The sequence below is a fragment of the Desmodus rotundus genome, chromosome 13 (genome assembly GCF_022682495.2).
Source record: "Desmodus rotundus isolate HL8 chromosome 13, HLdesRot8A.1, whole genome shotgun sequence".
NCBI classification, from domain to species: domain Eukaryota; kingdom Metazoa; phylum Chordata; class Mammalia; order Chiroptera; family Phyllostomidae; genus Desmodus; species Desmodus rotundus.
Genome location: NC_071399.1, coordinates 5,576,096 through 5,588,683, shown reverse-complemented (window position 1 = coordinate 5,588,683; position 12,588 = coordinate 5,576,096).

Sequence of the window (12,588 nt, the reverse complement as noted above, 5' to 3'; positions counted from 1 at the left end):
ACCACAAACAAGCATGTACTTCTTAGAAGTATTACATTTTATACGCATAGGGACAATTATAAAGCATGCATAAATTGCCTATTGGTATAGTTTCCTCTGATCTGTACATTTTACCATAGCATGTGCGAGCACTTGTTTCAGGTATAGTGACTCCAATTAATAATTTTATATATGAATGACAATCCACATAAAGAGAAAATTTATTTTCTAATTTTATGACTATATGGCTAAAGTCAAAATTCTGATTAGTCTGATTTATCTTTATAAATATTTGTTTTGATCACCTATTTTCTTAGTCTGAAAATTCAAAATATAGGTAATGAATAAAATATAGTTTACGCAAATGTGAATAGTTATGATAGAATACATTCATTCTGTAAATTAAAATGCATGATTACAGGTCCTTAAATAATCTGGCTTTATCATAAAATTCCAATCAATGAAACTAATTCAGCCATGTCCAGTGTGGCTCAGTGGATTGAGCACCAGCTTGCAAAATGAAAGGTCACTGGTTTGATTCCCGGTCAGGGTACATGTCTGGGTTGCGGGCCAGGTCCCCAGTTGGGGGCAGGCAAGGCACAGCCAATCTATGCTTCTCTCCTTCTCTTTCTGCCTTCCTTCCCCTCTCTAAAAATAAATAAATAAAATCTTTTTTAAAAAAGCAAAAAGAAACTAATTCAAAGTTTTAACGTAATTCATTATATATATTATATAGAGTCAAGTTTCTTAAAAGAATGACATTATTCCAAAAATCAATTTGGTAACTTAAAGTAGTATTTATGTGGCTTTAAAATGTTTTGAATTAAGTACATTTTATGGTATTTTCATAATCAATTTCAGGACATATTAAATTATACATACAAATAGTGTTCCATTGGATAAGAGGCCAGGGACAGCTTCCATTTGATCTGAAGGTCATGGCAGAGCATGTAAGTTTTCTGAAAGCCACTATCAAGAGGAACTGGGGAAATGCTTGGTAAGGAGATGCTTTAGGAAATTAGTTTATAATGTAAAATTAAATAAAGAGAAGTTTCCATAGTAGGTAATTCTTTCATATAGAATTTTTTATGAAGTAGAATATTGGGCATAGCGTATCACGTTCATCTTTGAAAACCTAGTTTCGGTTTCTATCTGCACATTCCCCAGAGCAGGGACCAAATCTACCTTGTTCCTGGTTATATTTTTGTGTCCACCGTGAAGATTCAAAACAGTAGCGCTTAATAAGCGCTAAGTGAATGAATAAAATAATAAATGATCTCAATACTAAAAATATTGGAGATTTCTAGTGTTACTGACGTTCTAGCTCTTTTTCTTTTAGAATAAATTTAAAGTACCTATTGTATTTTATTTTATTTAGTTATTATTTTCAGCATTTAACGTTAAATGTCAAAATGCACTCCTAACAACAATGGTGTATTGCTGAGCTATATTGGTGGGTACTTTTTATAAGTGGGAAATTTGTTAGTGAAAGTACATACACAAGTTAAAAATTATATGAATAGTAATCCCAAAACATATGTGTGAGAAAGTTAACAGAACTCAGCTAGAGTTAACTCATCAAAAATAATAAAACTCCAGAGACACTTATGACAGGGGACAGGTCCCTTACAGTTCAAAAACATACCTAATCAGAAAAAGAGACAAAGAGTGAGAAAAAAAATAATGTAATTTATTCTAGTGTTCATTGAGATTTCTATAAATCCCCTACTACCTGCATAGTAAACATATGCTATATTTTGGGGCAGATACAAACACCATTTTGAATTCATTGTAGACCTGAAACCGAAGTCACACGTTCTAAAACAAATCCTAGTAAACAATTCCAAATAAGAGATGGAGTGAAATGGATGAATCCATTTAACTGTGACCTATTTCGGTACACACATCTGTACATCAAACATTTGCCTCTCTGATTTCCATGCAGAAAACACTGTCAAATCTCTGACCCCTGAGATTTTGGTACTGCTTAGCATGCAGCTAAACTGCATCCAAACAACATTTGCATATGCCGGATGATTTGGTAGAATAAACCTCGAGATTCTGCTCTCCAAAGAACAAGCCTTTTTGTTCACTTGTGAATTTACTAACTTCATGCACTTTAAATATGAAAAATGTGAAAAACTCTCTTTTGGGGATTTATAAGAATAGTTTTCTCTTCACATGGCTGAATGATATGTAAACACAGAAACATATTTTTCCACTTACTAGTTCATGTAGAAGTGCTATACAGGTGCTGAATGATAAAACACATCAAATAAGCAACCCTGTGGATTTACCATTAATCAATTAGCCATTTATAAGATAATTGTAATCTTTAAATCTATAATCTTCATAGCAAATTAGTCTCTGCTGGATATCCCTATGAATGCGAAGAAGTATAATTCAGAACCCTGTCTTATAGGAAAATATGGTTTGATTTTCAGGGAATAAACCCACCCCACCCATGAAATGTTAATTTATGGGCATAATTTAAATGAGACAAGTAGAGAGATATTACTTCCAGAACTCAGTGGCTGGAGACACTATTTAGGATGTGGTGGGAGTGGATGTTTTCAGTGGAGGGTAACCTAGTATTAAAACAGACAGGGAATTGTATGAGAGATGGACAGGCAAGGCATGGAGTGAATTTTAAATACGGGAGACCTCTACAACGGGGAGCAGATGGGGAGTACACACTTGGAAGTGTTGGGTGCAAGTGAGTTTTTGAGGTAAAGGTAGGAAAGATCAGCTGAAGCAGTACTGTCTCAAAGACTAAGGTCATGTTTCTGAATGATATTGTAAAGGCAGCTGGAAGTATCCCATTTCTCTATGAGACTTTAGGTTAATCGCAGAAGCTGAGCTCATAGAAGACATGGAAGACAAGGAGGGACAAAGTTCTTTGGTATTCTTCTGGCAAATGGGCTCCCTACCCATCCATTTTGGGTGCTGTACATGCAGGGAAGAGGCATGTCCACAATGGCCAGGTTGTCCTTCTCAGAGAGCAGGGTCCAACATAAAGGACCAGACAGGTGGCCTTATGATCCAGGGAGAAGGGCAGGCCTGCTTAACAGGTGTTGTGATTTTGTAAGTCAGGAGTGTCCAACCTTTTGGCGTCTCTGGGCCACACTGGAAGATGAGTTTTCTTGGGCCACACATTAAATTCACTAACACTAATGAAAACCGATGAGCAAAAAAGAGGTCCATGCATAATTTTCATGATATTCGTTACCAAAGATAAGCAAAAAAATGTTCTCACATAGTAACCCTAATTATGCAGTGGCCCTTTCAATAATCTTTTAAAAACGTCAAGCAGGTACCACATTTGTGATCACTAATATAGCAAAGGTACATATCTAAGTCATAATACTTAGCATGAAACTTAGTAGTAAAACTAAGTAATGTTTTAAGTAAATTTATGATTCTGTGTTGTTGCATTCACTGCCATCCTGGGCCACATGCGGCCTTCAGGACGTGGGTCAGACCCCCTGGTCTAAGCATTTCACCCGGCGTGGTAAGGCTAGCACTCAAATTTTGCTTTAGCAACAAATGTGAAAATTTTATCTATAATCTTTGTCTTTCTGTTTTGCAATATCCTCAACAGCCAGGTTTAAAGGACAGAGAAATTTCCACAGTTGTGTTGGGTATCACATCAGCTATTATTACTCAAGCTGATATTTCATTAGTATTTTACTAAGCAGCAGAGGAAATAAAGGTCACCATTTTCATTGGGTAAAACCCTTGTCTGTGAGCATGCAGTGCATTGTGGGATGCAGGTAAGGTATGGTTTGGACACTGTATCTTCTTTTCATAAATTATATTACTTGTGGCTCATTCCAACCAGTTTAGCTAATGGGAGGGGTTGTCTCCCTTTATAATAAGGGATTCAGGCTACATCCCTGTTTCCAGGTAAGATAAGAGATTCAGTCCACTACATAGTGAGAAATCCATTCTACTCTTCACTGTCCAGGTAAGACGGTCAATTCAATATTGATAAAGAGCTTATGGGACCTGGTCCATCATAGCTGTTGGACCATAGCTCTGTCTGCATAACTAATTCTTTAAAGTTTGTCTTTTCTTATAATAATATCTATATTTTTTAATATTTATTATGTGCTTACTACATGCCAGGAAATAACCAAATAACCTAAGTAATCTTATTAATTACTATATTTTATTAATTTAAGTATCTGCATCCTGAAAGAGCTCTCTCTCTCTGCATCTCTCTCTCTTTATATATATACATATATATCTATATACATATAAACATACATACACATAGACATGCATATACATACATACATACATATACATATATATGTATACACACACACACATATTGTCTGTCCAGAAGGTATCCAACCTCGTAATATGAAAAATAGACACATTTACTGAAAAAGATACAAGAAACACTGTATATAGAACAATGACGCCTCAGTCCCCTTCAAAGTAGGCACCTGGGAACCTCACACAGTCTCCCAGTCACCATCAGCTGCCCCATCGTATTTTCCTGAATCTCACTGACAGTCTGAAATATTTTCCCTTTCAAAGGTGATTTTAGTTTTGGGAAAAGTCAGAAGTCACAGGGCACCAAATCTGGGTTGTAGTGGGGCTGAGCCACCTGAGTGATTTGATGTTGTACCAAAAACTCTGCATGAGACCTGATGCAGGAGCGGGCGCGTTGCCATGATGAAGCTGCCAGTCTCCAGGTGCCCAGGGCTGGGGCCTTCGAACCATCCAAAAGGTTTCTTTGGAGGAATGTTCAAGTTTAACACGAAATTTGATGCAGATTCGTTGCTGTACTGGCTCAGTTATTTTGAATATGACGGCCACACATTACAACGTGCTCACTCAATGGCGTCTACCGCCCACTGATTACAGTGAAGTCGTCATTGTTCACACACGTGCATTCCAGTCCACTCTCCTTGGCTGCCAGGTTACATCGATGTCACACAAACCACTCCTGTTATATTAACAACGGCTGCACGTTTTCCAGACAGACCTCACATACAAATACACCCTCACACACACCCGAAGTACATGGAAGTGAAGTAATTTCTCCCCCAGTGCAGGATATACGGAGCCACATTTTCAACCAAGGGAGTCAGGATGCTCAACTAGGACACAACGCTGCCTCTCATCCACACCACAGCACTTCTTACACCACGCGAGTCAACTACAGGGTTTCTGTTTCTTACTCATAAATTAGATCATTAAAATTACATCACTTCTGTGAATGAGTGGGCTGATGGATGTGGGAAAATAAAGCAGGCCAAATATACATTCTTTTTACAAATGAATTTCAAGTAGTAACATGTATGAAGGCTAATAAAAATATTCTTTCATGTTGTCATGCTTTTCCATAGAACCCCCATCCATCATACGGGTGTTCCCCCAAATGCAGCACAGCCTGTTTCCACTCCTGTCCCCGCGGCCACACATCTGTGCAGGACGGAGGGCCAGGGCCTCTAACTTACCGTTATGTGTCGTCACTGAAACCATTGTGAGGAGTTTAGAAGCAATATTTCCAATTTCAACACTTACTTGCACTGGGAACTTGGGAAAAACCCTTCCCTTCCTAGGGCCTCCACTGCTGAAGATGCAAAATTGTACCGTATGAACCTAAGATATTTTCCAGCTTTAAATCTATTGTTTATTACGTGTTTAAAAGCCTTCTATGGCTTCTCTTCACACTAAACAAAAAAGACCAGAATTCTTGACTTGGTTTACCCAGTCTGGAACCGTCCTGGGTGCCGTTCCCGGTCTGTGTCCTGCTCTCAGGCTGCACAGCCCTCTGCTTGTTTCTTTAGAAGAGTCAGTTCCTCTCAGCCTGAGCCTGGCATGGGCTGTTCCCTCTGCCAGGACAGCCCTGCTCTCCTCCCTCCTCCATGGTGCTCAGATCATCTCTGAGCATCCTGATGCGCTCTGTTCAGAAGCCCTGAAGAGAGATTTCTGGTGCCCCACTACCTTCCCCCACAGTGCTCTGTACTTCTCTATCATAACGACGATAGCGATTACAATCACTTAATTGGTAGTTAGGAGTTTCATGTCTGTATCTTGAATCAGAATGTAACAGGTCTGCTTATTCACTGCATGTCTTCAGGTTTAGTACTGTTTCCACGTAGTAGACACTCCAGAAATACTTATCATAAAACTGATAAAATAAATATAAAAAACTAATTAATGACAAAAATTTCCGGGAGTTCTTTAAGGGAGGAATGAGTCTTACAAAGCAAAATTCCTCCTCATATATTTTGCTCCATTAAATATCAAGTAGTAGCTCTCAAGTGTGTTCCATTCATACCTATACCATTTCTAAATAACACTTTTAGCAGAAACATTCAATATGTCCCTTAACTAGCAAAAGCATCAACAACCTCTGATGCCCAGTAACCAAGGAAAAGCATTGTCAGTTCTCAGTGAAGCAGCTTATTTGTCAAAACAAGTGAATGTTGAGATATTTAAAAAAATCACCTACTCTCAAAAATTTTCATTACAAAAGTTTTATTAAAAACAGTGAATGTAAGCAATCTGCAAGCACCTGTTTATTACAAAAATATGTAGAACATGATGAGAAACAGTGCCTAAGTTAGTGTTAGAAGAAAATGCTATTTCTCCCCCTCCCGCCATGGGGAGGTGGGGGTGAGACGTGCGTCTCCCTCCTGCAGGCAGAGCTGGCAGCGCTTCCCTAATTCACACTTCTGTGGACAAGTCCACAGGACTCCTTTCATTTCTTTGCATGTCTATGTGTGCAGTTTGCCAATGTGCAAATTAACAAGTTTCTAGTGCGTGGAAGTTCTTCCACCTCAGATCCACATGCATTTCGTTTCTTTTTTATTAACAGTTACTCACACACAATGTATGACTTTCATGCCCCAGGAGCTCTGCGCAAAGGGGGCGTTATTTACCGAAGAAATCAGGACGTAGAATCCCAGGGAGTCCCCTGGCCCTAAGCAATGTCAGCCCTGCTCCCAGGTGAGACTGGTCTGTGCCTTCGGCCACACCAACCCACATAGGACGGTGCCACTACGTTACCGTCTCTGCAGCTGGTCTGATCGGAATGTTTCCTAATAAGCCGGGGACAGGGCCCCTTCTCTCACAGGTGTCAGGTAAGGTGACTCCCCCCCCACCATGTTCACTGTGCTTTGTCTAGCTTTGGGTTACTCCCTTTTAACTGTGACATACTTTTCCCTATGGGGCAAAATCAACTCTTTTTTCAGAGTCAGCATACTGTAACCTAGCTCTCTCCTTCCCTCCGGCTTTCTCCCTCCTGTGTCATGAAGTTTGGGAATCTTTATATAGTTTCCCACTGGGTGACATCAGGTTATAGTTCCCGCAGGACACATTCTCACCAATAAGACACAACGCTAATCAGGAGTGTTCCCAATCTGGGGGAGAGACAGGAAGTGCAGGGCCAAGGCCAACATTCAAATCAAACACTCAGGTTGTGCCCAGGCTGCCAGAGTCCAGGGAAAGCAGTTGGCATGGCCAAGGGCACGCTATCAATGTTTCATCGGTGCTTCTGCTGCTTCGACCAAGAGCAGGGAATTCAACTTGGCGGGCTTCCTCTTAACAGCTTCCATAATTGAATAGCTCACCCGTGTCGAACATTTCAAGCAAAGAGAAGTGTCAGTTGTTTGATACCAGGTCTGTGTGGTCTCTCTATTGAAATAGAAATGCTCCTTGAGTTCTCTAGGATCAGACCTTGTCTGAGAGAATACCTGTCAGAGAAACTGAAAACTTCCCAGCTAACTAAGGAAACACACTCTAGTAGAATATTGATGAATGCTACCATGATAACGGAACATAGCACACAGCCTGGTCTGTGACCTATTTCTTAGATGCTCTCTAAAATGTTCTAGCTAGGGGAAAATGTGTATTTATTCAAAACATACAGACGAAAATCTCAAGTCACTTACCTATTCCATTAGTGCCATATGCAAGTGAGTAAAACATTTCCTTCTGGAAAATCGATTCACCAGAAGATGACATCATCATTACCTTTATTTTCCAAAATGAGCCATCACTCATTCGTAGTTTCTGAACACAAAGCTGCTGCTCACTTTGTCTAAGTGCTGAGTAAAGGCCCATGTGCCTGGGAGTTTTTATTGAGACTTTCGTGCCTTCTAATGTTTCCCCAAAAGAAGCATGCCATTGCTCTCTTTGGTGTGCCTTTTACATCAAAATCGGTTTTAAAAAAATACTTTGCCATCTTACATCTCCACACACAAGTGCTTCTTTTATTTCCTAAAGAGTTATGGCATACTATAGAAATATAGCATGCCTTACAAATAACATAACTTAACACAAGATAGCACTTTGGAGACTTCCAATAGAATTTTAAAGTGTGAAGTCATTAACTTTGCATTCTCGAAAGAATAATCACCACAGGCCCTTCTCTCCAGCTCATCAAAACACAACGCCTGCTTGGTGATTCTCAGTATCTCCACCAATTAAACCCTTTGTGTAGGCATTTGGTGAAGGACTCAAAAAGAGAGGACTGAGCAGACAAAAATCTCAGTGCAGATTTCAAAACATTCTTTCAGGACTGATTGATCTGTATCACAAAGGCTCAAGCCACCCTTGTTACAGAAAGAGCACCAAAGATTACAGTAACAAACAAATGGGAACTAAAACGGAGGCCAATAAACACTCTGAATTCTATTCTGTGGGCTACATTTTCAATTATTTTTGGCTAACACTGTTTTGATGGAAATGGCTTTGTTATAGTTAACAATATGTTCTTTTGAAGTAATATATAATTACTTTAATTATTACAGGTGATAGCTGGGTATGTAAACATACAAGTTAAGGAGTAGACTAAAATAAAAAGTCATATTATTAAAAGCAGTTCTATCATTTGTTTCTGTGTGCATGTGTGTTTGTGAATTAAACATTCCCAAAAGGAAAGGTGTACTTATTCATCAGATTTAGAAAAAAATAGCTTTCCAGGGGGGCTAATTAATGGGAAGTCATACTACCTAAATCAAGTTGGTTTCAAGTATAAAAATAATAAAATGGTATTTATAGGTCTTATAAAGAACTATTTTCAAATGAAGTCCTCCCTCAGTTTCCAGTGTTTATTTATATATTCATTTACTAATCCAAATAACTATCAATTATCTCAAGTGAGCAAGTGTTGGGCATACATACATAATACATTCTAGAGATCACAGTTGCTGGAACATTCCTCACTACTGCACTGCTTCGATGATTAACATCATAAACCAAGAACATCAGAAAACACTGCAGACAAAAATGGGGCATAATGTTCAATTCCAAATACTGATATTTTTCTATCTGGTTTTTATTACAAATGGGGTTTTAAAATATCTGTCTTTCATCACACAACATTCTAATTCCTTTGTCTCCAAACCAAAAATGGTTCTTCTCTTCTCTTGGTGGGTAAACGCTGAGGGAGGTGAGAGAAGGAAAACGCAAACACACACACACACACACACACACACACAGGTGTCCCTGTTGACCTCTCACAGAGCCGGTCCAGCCTGAGATTATAGGTTCAACCCTTACTGGAGTAAGTCAGGAGATATGCAGAAACGCAAGTGGGTCTCTCACAGAGGACGAGCAAGAGATTTGATGGAGACCAGATCAGCAATAATGTCCTAACAGCGCACACTTAGGGACACACACCTAGGGAGGAAGGTGTGCAGTCGGAGGCAGAGATTGGAGTGATGCAGCTATAAACCAAGAATGCCAAGGCTTGCCGGGAACCATCGGGAACTAGGAAGAGGCAAAGAATTCTTTCCTGAAGTGAGAAAGTATCTTAATTTTAAAATTCTAGTTTCAGTAATTATGAAAGAATAAATGTTGGTTGCTATATATTACCTAGTTTGTGGTACTGTACTATGGCAGCCCAGGAAATTTTCTGTAATAATTCTTAACTACACAAATGAGATGTTGATAACAGGTAGACAAAGACAGGCACTACTGGAAGTTTCTGTGCTTTTGACTATAGGCAGAACTAAAATCAGTCTGGAGTAAGAGCATCCCCCACCTATAAGCATATAGATAATAGTTATATCTTTATTCCCATAAGACTGTCAGCTGATTTCTCAAAAGAGACCTTACAGGCAAGAAGGGACTGGCAAGAAGTATTCCAAGTCATGAAAGGCAAGGGCCTACATCCAAGATTACTGTATCCAGCCAGCAAAGCTATCATTTAGAATGAAAGGGCAGATAAAGTGCTTCTCAGATAAGGTCAAGTTCAAGGAGTTCATCATCACCAAGCCATTATTATACGAAATGTTAAAGGGACTTATCTAAGAAAAAGAAGATAAAAATATAAACAGTAAAAATGACAGCAAACTCACAGTTAAACAACCACACCTAAAACCAAAACAAAAGAAAACTAAGCAAACAACTTAGAACAGAAACAGAACCACAGAAATGGAGATCACATGGAGGGTTATCAATAGGGGATTGGGAGGGGGAGAGAGGGGGGAAAGGTACAGAGAATAAATAGCATAAATGATAGGTGGTAAATAGACAGGGGGAGGGTAAGAATAGTGTAGGAAATGTAGAAGCCAAAGAACTTATAAGTATGACCCATAGACATGAACTATAGGGGGGGAATGTGGGAGGGAGGGGGTGGGCAGGATGGAGCTGAGTGAAGGGGTGGAAATGGAACAACTGTAATAGCATAACCAATAAATATATCCAAAAAAATAAAAAGAAAAAAAGAAAAAAATGCTGTTCAGTTAATTCTGATTTTTCTCAAGCAAAAATAATCTGTACTTCAGATTAATTAAATTTTAACAGTAAAATCTTAATTACAACTTCCAGTCAATATGATTTTATATGTTTAATTTAAGTTTAAATAAATATAATTTCCTCATATAATTTCAAATGTTAGTGTTCTGTTTCTGTTAGGATAAAAGATTTATATCTTTTCAAAAACACAAATGTAAAGAGAAAAAAATCATTTCTCTTTTCAGTTTTATATAAGTTCAAAAACTCTTGCCATATTTCTCCACATAGAGTTCTGGTTACATAAGTCTTAGAGTTTAGGGAAAGTGTGGAAATTCAAGCCAACAGTTAATGTCCCAGGGTGAGAATAAGAATTCCAAAATATCAGATAAAGTTGTAAGTAAGGTAAAAAAATTCTAAGTCCAAATATCTCAAAATTAAATATAAATGAGGTTAGAATTATCCACTGCACTAAATCCTTTAATGAGAATTCCCTTAATAAGAAATCTACTTAATCAGAGTTGATGATACTTTATGGAGAGTTTTATTCTTTATCCTATCTACCAATTGAAAAACAAGCTACTATCAGCAATATCAATATAATAGAAGTATTGAACACAGAGGAATGGTATTTGTGTTTGTGCAATATATGATAGTTTTCACAAGCATCTTTATAAAAATTATTTTTGTGACTTTGTTATCATCAGAGATTTCTCACTGGGCATCATTTGGGGAGCAAAATTCTACCTACCAATAATAAAACTTAATCTATGAACAAATATAGCCTTGAAATATTTAAGATAACTTTTACTCACTTCAGTATAAAATTATGCTTTTTTGTGTGTTAGCCAACAACAGCAAATAATTTGAGAAAACATAATATAATGTGCCTCAGCTATGTTTCCATCCTTAACCAAATCTTAGTAGATATAGAACTCATTTTATCTTGTTTTCACAGCAATTAAATCTCTTTCTGTATTTACTAGATGGAGAATAAACTCCATATAAGTTTCATTGACTATCAAAGATGCTTTTGGTTGAAATACATTGTAAATGGAAAAGATAAGCCTCAGTGATTAGTATGCAACAAAAATCCTGGATATAAGAACATAATAGGACTTAACTGCATTTAGTAAGTATGTAGCCAACAACAATGAAACACACGCATAGCCACAAAGTACTGTTTTTACAGCACACTGCCACATTTGCACAGGTTTTCAGAAATTCTATTCTGGCTCGGTGAGGTCGCATTTCTTAAGTTTTTGCACAATGCACGGGTATGTGTTGTTCCTGAGAACTTGTAAGACCTATTCTGTAATGGCCAGATCACAGTTACAACCACACTTTGAAAACATGGGTGATAATGAGAGCCGGCAGCACAGTACCCAAAGATCTGATGAATGAATAATGAGGAAAAACAGCCACCCCGCAGTCAGAGTTCTCTGCTTCCAGGACGAACATCTGAAGAGCGAATGCAATCTAGTCATTTCGTGTCTCATTTAAATACAAGAGGCTGTTTCTGTCTTTAATCTTCTAATTTCAGGAAATTAGATGTAAAACTATCCACATTCATTTTAGGTACAGAATGATCAAAAGAATAGAAATTTCATCACAAAGCTAATTGTGTTGTCAAATGACTTCATACATAATGAATCATTAAAATGATCTATTCTATAATAATTACACGCTGATAAAAGTTAAAAGAGCTTTAACACGTGGGGAAAATTTGTAATTGATGTAACTTTGCCAATGATGACATTACTGGTTAATATTTGTTTTATAAACTTTATTTAATGTGAGTGTTTATAGTTTTGTGCTAGAAAAAGAACTTCCCATGACTTCTCAGACTGCTAAGAGAGACGTGTTCAGAATACTATCAACATTGACCTTGGGTAATTAGCTCTT